The sequence below is a fragment of the Somniosus microcephalus genome, chromosome 4, assembly GCF_052327205.1.
Source record: "Somniosus microcephalus isolate GS21.2 chromosome 4, FLI_Smic_1.0, whole genome shotgun sequence".
Classification (NCBI taxonomy): Eukaryota; Metazoa; Chordata; class Chondrichthyes; order Squaliformes; family Somniosidae; genus Somniosus; species Somniosus microcephalus.
Window position 1 is genome coordinate 256,041,946 of NC_140990.1, and position 10,234 is coordinate 256,052,179.

The window sequence follows — 10,234 nt, forward strand, 5'->3', positions numbered from 1 at the left end:
AGAAGGGGAGGAATTGTGGTGTATGTGCCTTTAAGAGCAATTATGGTGTATGTGCCTTTAAGAGCCCCAGGTGTGCGTAATGCCGGTAATTGCCACTTGGGCTATATAAGCCTGTGTATTGTGTATATCCTTTAGAAACCCCCCCCCAGACTTGCTTAGTAAATACCTATGAACCAACTCCTGTCTTCAGTGTCTTTATCTACACACGGACACTACAGACTGGGATACACTGGGTCCTTCCCTTGCGTCCAAATATCCTGTATGGTCTATTGGGGATGGAGCCTCTGTTTGCCCAGACATGCCCATCATTGTAAGGGGACAGAGACTTCCTACATCAGGAGTTCCCATGCCTCAGGCCTTCAGAGCCTGGTCTAACAAGGCCTACCTCCCTGAACACCAGCGATTGCGATATCCAGGTCAGAATTTAGGCCTGGACCCCTAAAGAACAAAGGGTTTAAAAAAAAAAAAAAATCCAAATTGTAATGCAGCCCTTAGCAATGAGGCTTTTGCAGACACAATTGTGTTGTTTCTGGTGAGATGCCCGACACCCCACCCTGGGCTCACTGCACTTTCCAGGTGTTTTAATATAGTGAACACCCCAGATAAACCCCTAGTGACATGAGTGCCTTCCATTTTCAGGCTAACTAGTAATGTTCTCCTGACCATGGAAAGTTTGCTGGGGTCAGTTGTGAAGGTTCCCACTGTTTTCTATCAATAAGGATGTTTATGCAATAGAATAAGATCAGGGTCATTGAGCTACAGTGACTGAATAAGTCAAATATCACTTTTATTTAAATGTATTCTGGGATTTTGTCACTGATGCTTTGGGGATTCAATTTCAAAACTCGGACAATTATTCCATGAAAACTGCAGCTGTTATATTTTATATTTATTCAACTTACCTATGTATTTAATTTTTATCCTTTTCCATTTTTAAAGCTGATAATACACAGCAAGATGGTATGCAAGATTTAGCAATACTAGGGAGGGGAGTGGGATGTAACTGCAGTCGGGGCAGTCCTGGGCTTTGGTAGCACTGGGGTCTGATAGTACTGCTGTGAGGCTGCTGGAGTTTGGTAGCCTGGGGAAAGGGTCTTTTGATCTGGTATCACTGTGGGGGAGGAAGTGGTGGGGAGGGGGGCTGGAGTTTGGGACAGCTGGGAGTAGAGTGTGAGGTTTGACTCACTGGTGGATTCCTGGTGTACATCAGCATAGAGGAGAGAGACAGGGCATGAGCCCTACTCCAACGGTTGTGGGGGTGGGGGCTGGGATAGGGAGGTCCCACGTCCATCAACTTTCTAAATAATCTCTGAAAATATTGAATTTGGTATTTTGTGAATTGGTTCCTGGGTGTCTATTTATGTGTCTGTTTCTGTCTGTCTCTTTCTATCTCACAGCTGCAGTGCAATGTAATCATTCTAATTGCTAATTATCAAAAAAAAACATAGGTAGTAATTAGAGCTTTCTAAATACAATTCAGTTGGTTCTTATTTGATAAAACAAATGAAATGAGGAAAGCCACTAGCTCTTGCTTTCTCTGTGTGACAGCTTTTAGGAATTTGAATGTGTGCATTTTCTAACTGTCAAAATAACAGAGATAATCAAATGAGGTAGTTAGAAGCTGCTTCCTTCAAAAAGTAACTAATTAATTACAATGAGGAAAAACACCCTGTGTGCGATTTTTCAACTGGTGGATGTTTGTTTCTTGCTTGAAAACCCAGCGGCCAGCAACTGGAGAGAAGGGGGGGGAGGAGACGGGAGAGGGGGGGGAGGAGACGGGAGGGGGGGGGGAGGAGACGGGAGGGGGGGGGGAGGAGACGGGAGGGGGGGGGGAGGAGACGGGAGGGGGGGGAGGAGACGGGAGGGGGGGGGAGGAGACGGGGGGGGGGGGAGGAGACGGGAGGGGGGGGGAGGAGACGGGAGGGGGGGGGAGGAGACGGGAGGGGGAGGGGGGGAGGAGACGGGAGGGGGAGGGGGGGAGGGGGGGAGGAGACGGGAGGGGGAGGGGGGGAGGAGACGGGAGGGGGAGGGGGGGGAGGGGGGGAGGAGACGGGAGACGGGAGGGGGAGGGGGGGAGGAGACGGGAGACGGGAGGGGGAGGGGGGGAGGAGACGGGAGGGGGAGGAGGGGGAGGGGGGGAGGAGACGGGAGGGGGAGGGGGGGGAGGAGACGGGAGGGGGAGGGGGGGGAGGAGACGGGAGGGGGAGGGGGGGGAGGGGGAGGAGACGGGAGGGGGAGGGGGGAGGAGACGGGAGGGGGAGGGGGGAGGAGACGGGAGGGGGAGGGGGGGGAGGAGACGGGAGGGGGAGGGGGGGGAGAAGACGGGAGGGGGAGGGGGAGGGGAGGAGACGGGAGGGGGGGAGGAGACGGGAGGGTGGGGGAGGGGGGAGGAGACGGGGGGGGAGGGGGGAGGAGACGGGGGGGAGGGGGGAGGAGACGGGGGGGAGGGGGGAGGAGACGGGGGGGGAGGGGGGAGGAGACGGGGGGGGGAGGAGACGGGAGGGGGGGGAGGAGACGGGGGGGGAGACGGGAGGGGGGGAGGAGACGGGAGGGGAGGAGACGGGAGACGGGAGGGGGGGAGGAGACGGGAGGGGGGGGGAGGAGACGGGAGGGGGGGGAGACGGGAGGGGGGGGAGGAGACGGGGGGGGAGGGAGGAGACGGGAGGAGACGGAGGGGGGGAGGAGACGGAGGGGGGGGGAGGAGACGGGAGGGAGGAGACAGGAGGAGGGGGGGGAGGAGACGGGAGGGGGGGGAGGAGACGGGAGGGAGGAGACGGGAGGAGGGGGGGGAGGAGACGGGAGGGGGGGGAGGAGACGGGAGGGGGGGAGGAGACGGGAGGGGGGGGAGGAGACGGGGGGGGAGGAGACGGGGGGGGGAGGAGACGGGAGGGGGGAGGAGACGGGAGGGGGGGTGGAGACGGGAGGGGGGGTGGAGACGGGAGGGGGGGGGAGACGGGGGGGGAGACAGGAGGAGACGGGAGGGGGGGAGACAGGAGGAGACGGGAGGGGGGGAGGAGACGGGAGGGGGGGGAGACAGGAGGAGACGGGGGGGGGAGACAGGAGGAGACGGGGGGGGGAGACAGGAGGAGACGGGAGGGGGGGGAGACAGGAGGAGACGGGGGGGGGAGACAGGAGGAGACGGGAGGGGGGGAGGAGACGGGAGGGGGGGGAGGAGACGGGAGGGGGGGGAGGAGACGGGAGGGGGGGGAGGAGACGGGAGGGGAGACGGGGGGGGAGGAGACGGGGGGGGGGAGGAGACGGGGGGGGAGACGGGAGGAGACGGGAGGGGGGGGAGACGGGAGGAGACGGGAGGGGGGGGGAGACGGGAGGAGACGGGAGGGGGGGGAGACGGGAGGAGACGGGAGGGGGGGGGAGACGGGAGGAGACGGGAGGGGGGGGAGGAGACGGGAGGCGGGGGGAGGAGACGGGAGGGGGGGGAGGAGACAGGAGGAGGAGACGGGAGGAGGAGACGGGAGGGGGGGAGGAGACGGGAGGGGGGGAGGAGACGGGAGGGGGGGGAGGAGACGGGGGGGGGGGAGACACGGGAGGGGGGGGGAGAGACGGGAGGGGGGGAGACGGGAGTGGGGGGGAGACGGGGGGGGGGAGACGGGGGGGGGAGACGGGGGGGGGGAGACGGGGGGGGAGACGACGGGAGGGGGGGGGGAGACGGGAGGGGGGGAGACGGGAGGGGAGGGGGGGGAGACGGGAGGGGAGGGGGGGGGAGACGGGAGGGGAGGGGGGGAGACAGGAGGGGAGGGGGGGGGAGACAGGAGGGGGGGAGACAGGAGGGGAGGGGGGGGAGACAGGAGGGGAGGGGGGGGAGACGGGAGTTGGGGGGGGAGACGGGAGGGGAGGGGGGGGAGACAGGAGGGGAGGGGGGGGAGACAGGAGGGGAGGGGGGGGAGACAGGAGGAGGGGGGGGGAGACAGGAGGGGAGGGGGGGGAGACAGGAGGGGAGGGGGGGGAGACAGGAGGGGAGGGGGGGAGACAGGAGGAGGGGGGGGAGACAGGAGGAGGGGGGGAGACAGGAGGGGAGGGGGGGAGACAGGAGGGGAGGGGGGAGACAGGAGGGGAGGGGGGGGAGACAGGAGGGGAGGGGGGGGGAGACAGGAGGGGAGGGGGGGAGACAGGAGGGGAGGGGGGAGACAGGAGGGGAGGGGGGGGAGACAGGAGGGGAGGGGGGGAGACGGGAGTTGGGGGGGAGACGGGAGGGGAGGGGGGGGGAGAGAGACAGGAGGGGAGGGGGGGAGACAGGGGGGGGAGACAGGAGGGGAGGGGGGGAGACAGGAGGGGAGGGGGGAGACAGGAGGGGAGGGGGGGAGACAGGAGGGGAGGGGGGGGGAGACAGGAGGAGGGGGGGGAGACAGGAGGGGGGGGAGACAGGAGGGGAGGGGGGGAGACAGGAGGGGAGGGGGGGAGACAGGAGGGGAGGGGGGGAGACAGGAGGGGAGGGGGGGAGACAGGAGGGGAGGGGGGGAGACAGGAGGGGAGGGGGGGGAGACAGGAGGGGAGGGGGGGAGACAGGAGGGGAGGGGGGGAGACAGGAGGGGGGGGAGACAGGAGGGGAGGGGGGGAGACAGGAGGGGAGGGGGGGAGACAGGAGGGGAGGGGGGGAGACAGGAGGGGAGGGGGGGGAGACAGGAGGGGAGGGGGGGGAGACGGAGGGGAGGGGGGGAGACGGAGGGGGGGGGGGAGACGGGGGGGGGACGGGGGAGGGGGGGGAGACAGGAGGGAGGGGGGGAGGAGGGGGGGAGACAGGAGGGAGGGGGGAGACAGGAGAGAGGGGGGGAGACAGGAGGGGGGAGGAGGGAGACAGGAGGGGGGGCGGGGGAGACAGGAGGGGGGGACAGGAGGGGGGGAGACAGGAGGGGGGGGGGGAGACTGCTCTCACTGCAGTCAGGGAGTGGTGGAGACAGAGATGCACTTCCTCACAGCTTGTGGAAAATATCAGGGCATCAGGGAGAATTTCTACCAAAAATTCTCACAAATATGCCCTGATTTCAGAAATCTGAATGACAACCAAAAACTCCCATTCCTACTGGGAGAGGAGAGAAGCTGTATAACACTGGCGGCGCACTATGTTACAGCTTGCCATGAACAGAGGGACAACCAGTAAACTAAGAAAAAAATATATATAAACAATGCGAATGTATATTTATACACTCAGGGATATACCTGTTTATACACTGTATGAATAGAACTGCGTTTATGTGCTAAACCATAAATGTATTTTGATGCTTTGGCAACATAAGATGTAACTTATCATGCCAATAAAGCGATTTAAATTGTAAATTGTAAATTGGGAGACAGGAGGGGGGGGAAGACAGAAGGGGGGAGACAGAAGGTGGGGGGGAGAGAGAAGGGGGGGAGACAGAAGGGGGGGAGCGCCTCGGCCGCCCCATTAACACTCAAGGCCTGCCTGATATAATTTCAGGTGGGCCTGTAAATGGGCAAGCAGCCTGCCCACCTGAAACAGTTGTAGTACTCCGATTGTAATTTTCAGGTACAAATGGGTGGAGTATGCGCCATGTCCACTCTGCCCAGTTGTAGCAGGTGTTGGTTGGCCTAACTAGCAGTCCTTAAAGGGACCATTGGTGGCTGCACACACAACGGCCCAGGAAATGAAAAAACACATTTTGGTGGAGCCATGAGAAGCAGGAATGCTCCTCCTGGGTCCCCCAATAAAACTCTGGCCCGCTGCCGGCCCCGGGATTGTCTCCCCATCCAGGGCCATCCTGCCAGCTGTCTCATTGTGGGAGCCAGCTGATTTCCCAAACTCCCAGAACAGGCATGCTGTAGCGGGGCACCCACTTTGGGCCTGCAGCTCACTGGTAATATACTAATGAGTTTCGGGCTTCATGCCGGCACCAACGGGTGGGCAAAGCGGTGGCTCTGCCAACTTCGTACCTGTGTCGGGCACTACATTAAAATCAGCTCCTTGTGACTCTTTAAACTTTATACAATTTCTAAAGTTCACAGAGCACAAAACAAAAGTTACAACGGATGTGTAATCACTGGTCTGTCTTTTACTCAATCAGACTCTCACTCGCACACGCACAGACACGTATATTAATTACAAACAAAGCCTCTTTGTTTTGAAAAACAGACAGCCTCCCTGTTTAGAAAACAAATATAGCCTGAAAACACAGATGAAAATTTTTTCAGGAAGAAATAATACTATAAACACCAATCATAAACAGTAGTAACACTGAACAATCAGAAACTCCTGAATGAGACTTCAGACAGGACAGACACAAAAACAAATATTACATATATCTCCATTCAAATAAAAAAATCCAAACAGGTTTATACAACTAAATATTTCATAATAGGGGTGTGGGAACAGGAATCGGCCATTCAGCCCCTCAAACTTGTTCTGCCATTCAGTTAGATCATGGCTGATCTGTACCTCAACTCCATTTACCCGTCCTTTCTCCAAATCCCTTAATACATTTACCGAACAATAATCTATCTCTCTCAGTTTTGAATTTTTCAATTGACCTAGCCTCAACAGCTTTTTGAGGGAGATAGCAGCTTCTTATCAGCATAACATGAGGCCCTAAAAGGTTTCTGCTGTAAAAAATGCTGTCTTGACAGCCTAGTGGATAATGGCGCAACCTAATGCTCTACAGACCAGAAGGTCTCAGGTTTGTTCTAAGTCTCTCCTGAACTAGCTGATCTCAGCTGGAGCACTACAAATCAGCTTTGGTGCTCCTTGGCTACGGAGAGTGAGAAATCTGAGAAGAGGAAATAAATCAAACATGTATCTAATTAAATGCTTCATAATATGACTTCTACTGAAACAAAGTTGCCATTTAAGAGACTGCCATCCAATTAGCCCCAAAATATTTTTTACCCAAGCTGTAGTTAGCTCTGCATGTTCTTCAAAAATTTATCATACACACTTTTGAAAATAACACACAAGTGCACAAAGTTCTGCAGGACTCATTTATGGATGAAAAGAAACACATTCTGCAAATGGTTCCAAATCTATGAAACCCTTCAACAGCACATAAACTTACAGTATGCCAAGATCTTCACATAAAGACATTGGGGGAAAAATTCGGTTGCTTTGCGCCTCCCATTAGCGCCCTAGGGCGCTAATGGGTCACAAAGCAACTAGCGCCCGGGCGTGGCAATGTTTGCGCCGCTCGCGAAATTGACCAGACATTTTGTGGCAGCACTAAACACTGCCGCCACGATCTCCTACGCCCGCAGATCATGACATCAGTCGAGCATGCAACGCCCTGGCAGCATCCCGGACCAGATATTGAGTGGCGCCCCTGCCTTACCGCCTGCTGCTAGCAACGACAGGTTGAGGGGAACGTTTTGCAGTCGGGAAGGGACTGGGGGAGTGCTATTTAAAGGCGACCGCTTCCTGCCCTTTTTTGTCGGTGACATTTTTGTACCGTGCATTCTGAGAGAGAGAGAGATTTCTGGAGAGATTCAACGCTGTGTGAAGGAGTTTTGGGTACTGAGCAGCACTTTGCAGATTCATTTTGATTTGACCTTCCTTGCATCGATTTAGAAGAGACTATGGGAGCTGCACTCTGAGCTCTTTCCCTGGGCCTCTCCATTGTTCTTTCCAGCAGATTTGATGTACAGGTCTCTCCAGGCCGAAATTCAAGGCTGCAATGAGCAGGATGTGGATGGAGAGCAAGATCGACCCTCCCCTTTAAGAACTGGCTGGCACCAGTGTGTCTGTGTTCCATTGCTGACTGACATCACATGAGCTTCGCCAGCGCTCTGAGGTAGCGCCTCTCTCCTCGGCGTTAGCACCATAAGCGCTAAACTTTGCACCTGGTCGACAATTGCGCCCTAAACAGGGCGATACCGAATTTCTCCCCCATCGAGTCCCAAAGTATTTTCTCATTTAATAGAAGCCTGTTGAAATGCTATCAAAATTTATCAAACCAAGTTGGTTTTACCTGCATTTTATTTGTAGAAAACATGATTGGCATCAGTCATAAATGAGAACATAAGAAATAAGAGCAGGAGTAGGCCACTCGGCCCTTCGAGCCATTCAATAAGATCATGGTTGATCTTCTACCTCAACCCCACCTTCCTGCACTATCCCCATATCCCTTGGTTCCCTTAGTATCCAAAACTCTATCGGTCTTGAATATATGCAATGACTGAGCATCCACAGCCCTATGGGATAGAGTCTTCCAAAAATTCACAGCCCTTTGAGTGAAGACATTTCTCCTCATCTCAGTCCTAAATGGCCGACCCCTTGTTCTGAGACTGTGTCCCCTGGTTCTAGACTCCCCAGCCAGAAAGCTGGTTCTGACGAACAGAGGACAAATTTGGGCCAGACAATAAATATAGGAATGTAGGAATGTCTAGTTCCTATCAAGAGACTGAGGTCGACTCAGACGATCAAACAAACGATGTTTAATGTAAAACAAACTGAGTTTAACAAACAAATGCACGAGAACTACGAATACAGGTCTAGTCAGTTCGGAGGCTCCACGAGGACTGCTTGGGCGGTCCCGTGGCTGGCGCCATGACGTCATCACGTTTTTCCCACCAGTGGGGATCACGTGATGAACGGCGTGACGTCATCGCGTTTGCCCGCGCTCTTAAAGGGACCGCGCTCTGTACATGCAAACAGTATATACAAAGATACAGACTCAGGCTGTAGCTAACATATTGTTAAAGGGAATTATACACAGTTGATCGGAGTCCCTTAGTGGATCCGCCAGAGGAACATAATTGGACAGCAGCTTTTAGTGAACTAAAATGTACTGATCAAGGGATCTGGGTATAATGGGCCAGAAATTCCAGAACGGGGCTTGCAGCGCGTGCAAGCCCCGTATTTGCACTTACCCCGCGCTCCTGCCGATCAGCTTCTGGGACGCCTGAACTTGGAGAAATTGAAAGCACATTCCCGGGCAGCGTATGACGTCACGCCGCCCAGGAGTGCAGCCAGCGCGGACCCAGGAGCGTGCAGTGTAAGTGAGACACGCCCCTTGAGGTCTCAGTTTCACTGGACACGCCCCCAATGTTTCTGTCAAGCTGCTTTGCTTTTTTACATGCAAAGCAGCAGTTTAAATAGGTTTTTGGAAGTTTTTTGAAGATTTTGGTAACTTTTATAAACTTTTTTAAATGTTTACATTATTTTGAGTAATCTGAAGTAGTTTTAAAGAGAATTAAAGCAATTTAAAGACTTTTAAAAGCCCTAAAAGAATTTTTTTAATTCCATTTATTTATTTAGCAATGTCGTCGTCATACGTGTCTTCACACTGTTCCCTTTGGGGAACTGTATGAAGTGGTGGAAGGATTTATGGCCGTGATTAACGCTCATTCCGTGACCGTAACCATCTTTGAACCAGCCATTAGGGCGGTTAGTCCTATGGCGGGAGGGTTTTACGGGCTCCCACAAGCTGTACAAGGAGGGGGGGGCCACCCACACCCACGGACGCAAATATCCCACTGGATGTCAACCCAGAATTTAGAGCCGGAGCTCCGACTCCACTTGCCGGGACTGTCTGGAGCGGGGTTCGAAACCCTACCCTGATCTGGCCCAGCGGCGGGGATCCTACCACTATGACAAACGCCCAATCCGATTAGCTACGTGAAATGGCAGCATAGGGCTCCAGTCACGGGGAGAGAAAAGGCGCAGGAAACGTATGGGTGTCACCTTTTGTGCGGAGTGGGCCTTTTGCGTAGCAGTAAGCATCCCCGCCGTTGGGCCAGAAGGAGTAGGGTTTTGAACCCCACTCCAGACAGTCCCGGCAAGTGGAGTCGGAGCTCCAACTTTAAATTCTGGGTGGACATCCAGCGGGATACTTGCGTCCGTGGGTGTTGGTGGCCCCCCCCCCAGATGGGTTGTGGGAGCCCGTAAAACCCTCCCGCCATAGGACTAACCACCCTAATGGCTGGTTCAAATATGGTTACGGTCACAGAATGAGCGTTAATCACGGCCATAAATCCTTCCACCACTTCATACAGTTCCCCAAAGGGAACAGTGTGAGGATACGTGCGATGATGACCTCTTGCGCAATGCACCTCCTTGGACCCTCAATCGCAGATGCGAGGGGGCAAGTTGTGCAAGTGTTAAATTTTTTATTTTATTGACATGTAAAATGTTGGCCCAATAATTCCCTTCCAAATGCGCTAGTACGGTCGGGGTACTTACGCATCTGGCCGGATGAAATGCTGGTTTTCAGCATGCACAGTGCATGTGGGGAAAACCGGCATTTCCTGTCCTCTGAACGAAGGGGTTCAGAGG

At 55.5% G+C, this 10,234-nt stretch overlaps 1 protein-coding gene across 6 annotated transcripts in view; it reads right to left on the reverse strand.

The window, feature by feature from the left end:
- kalrna (kalirin RhoGEF kinase a) overlaps nt 1-10,234 on the reverse strand; it is a 1,017,450-nt gene that overhangs the window by 33,997 nt on the left and 973,219 nt on the right. The gene's annotated exons all lie outside the window — the stretch shown is intronic.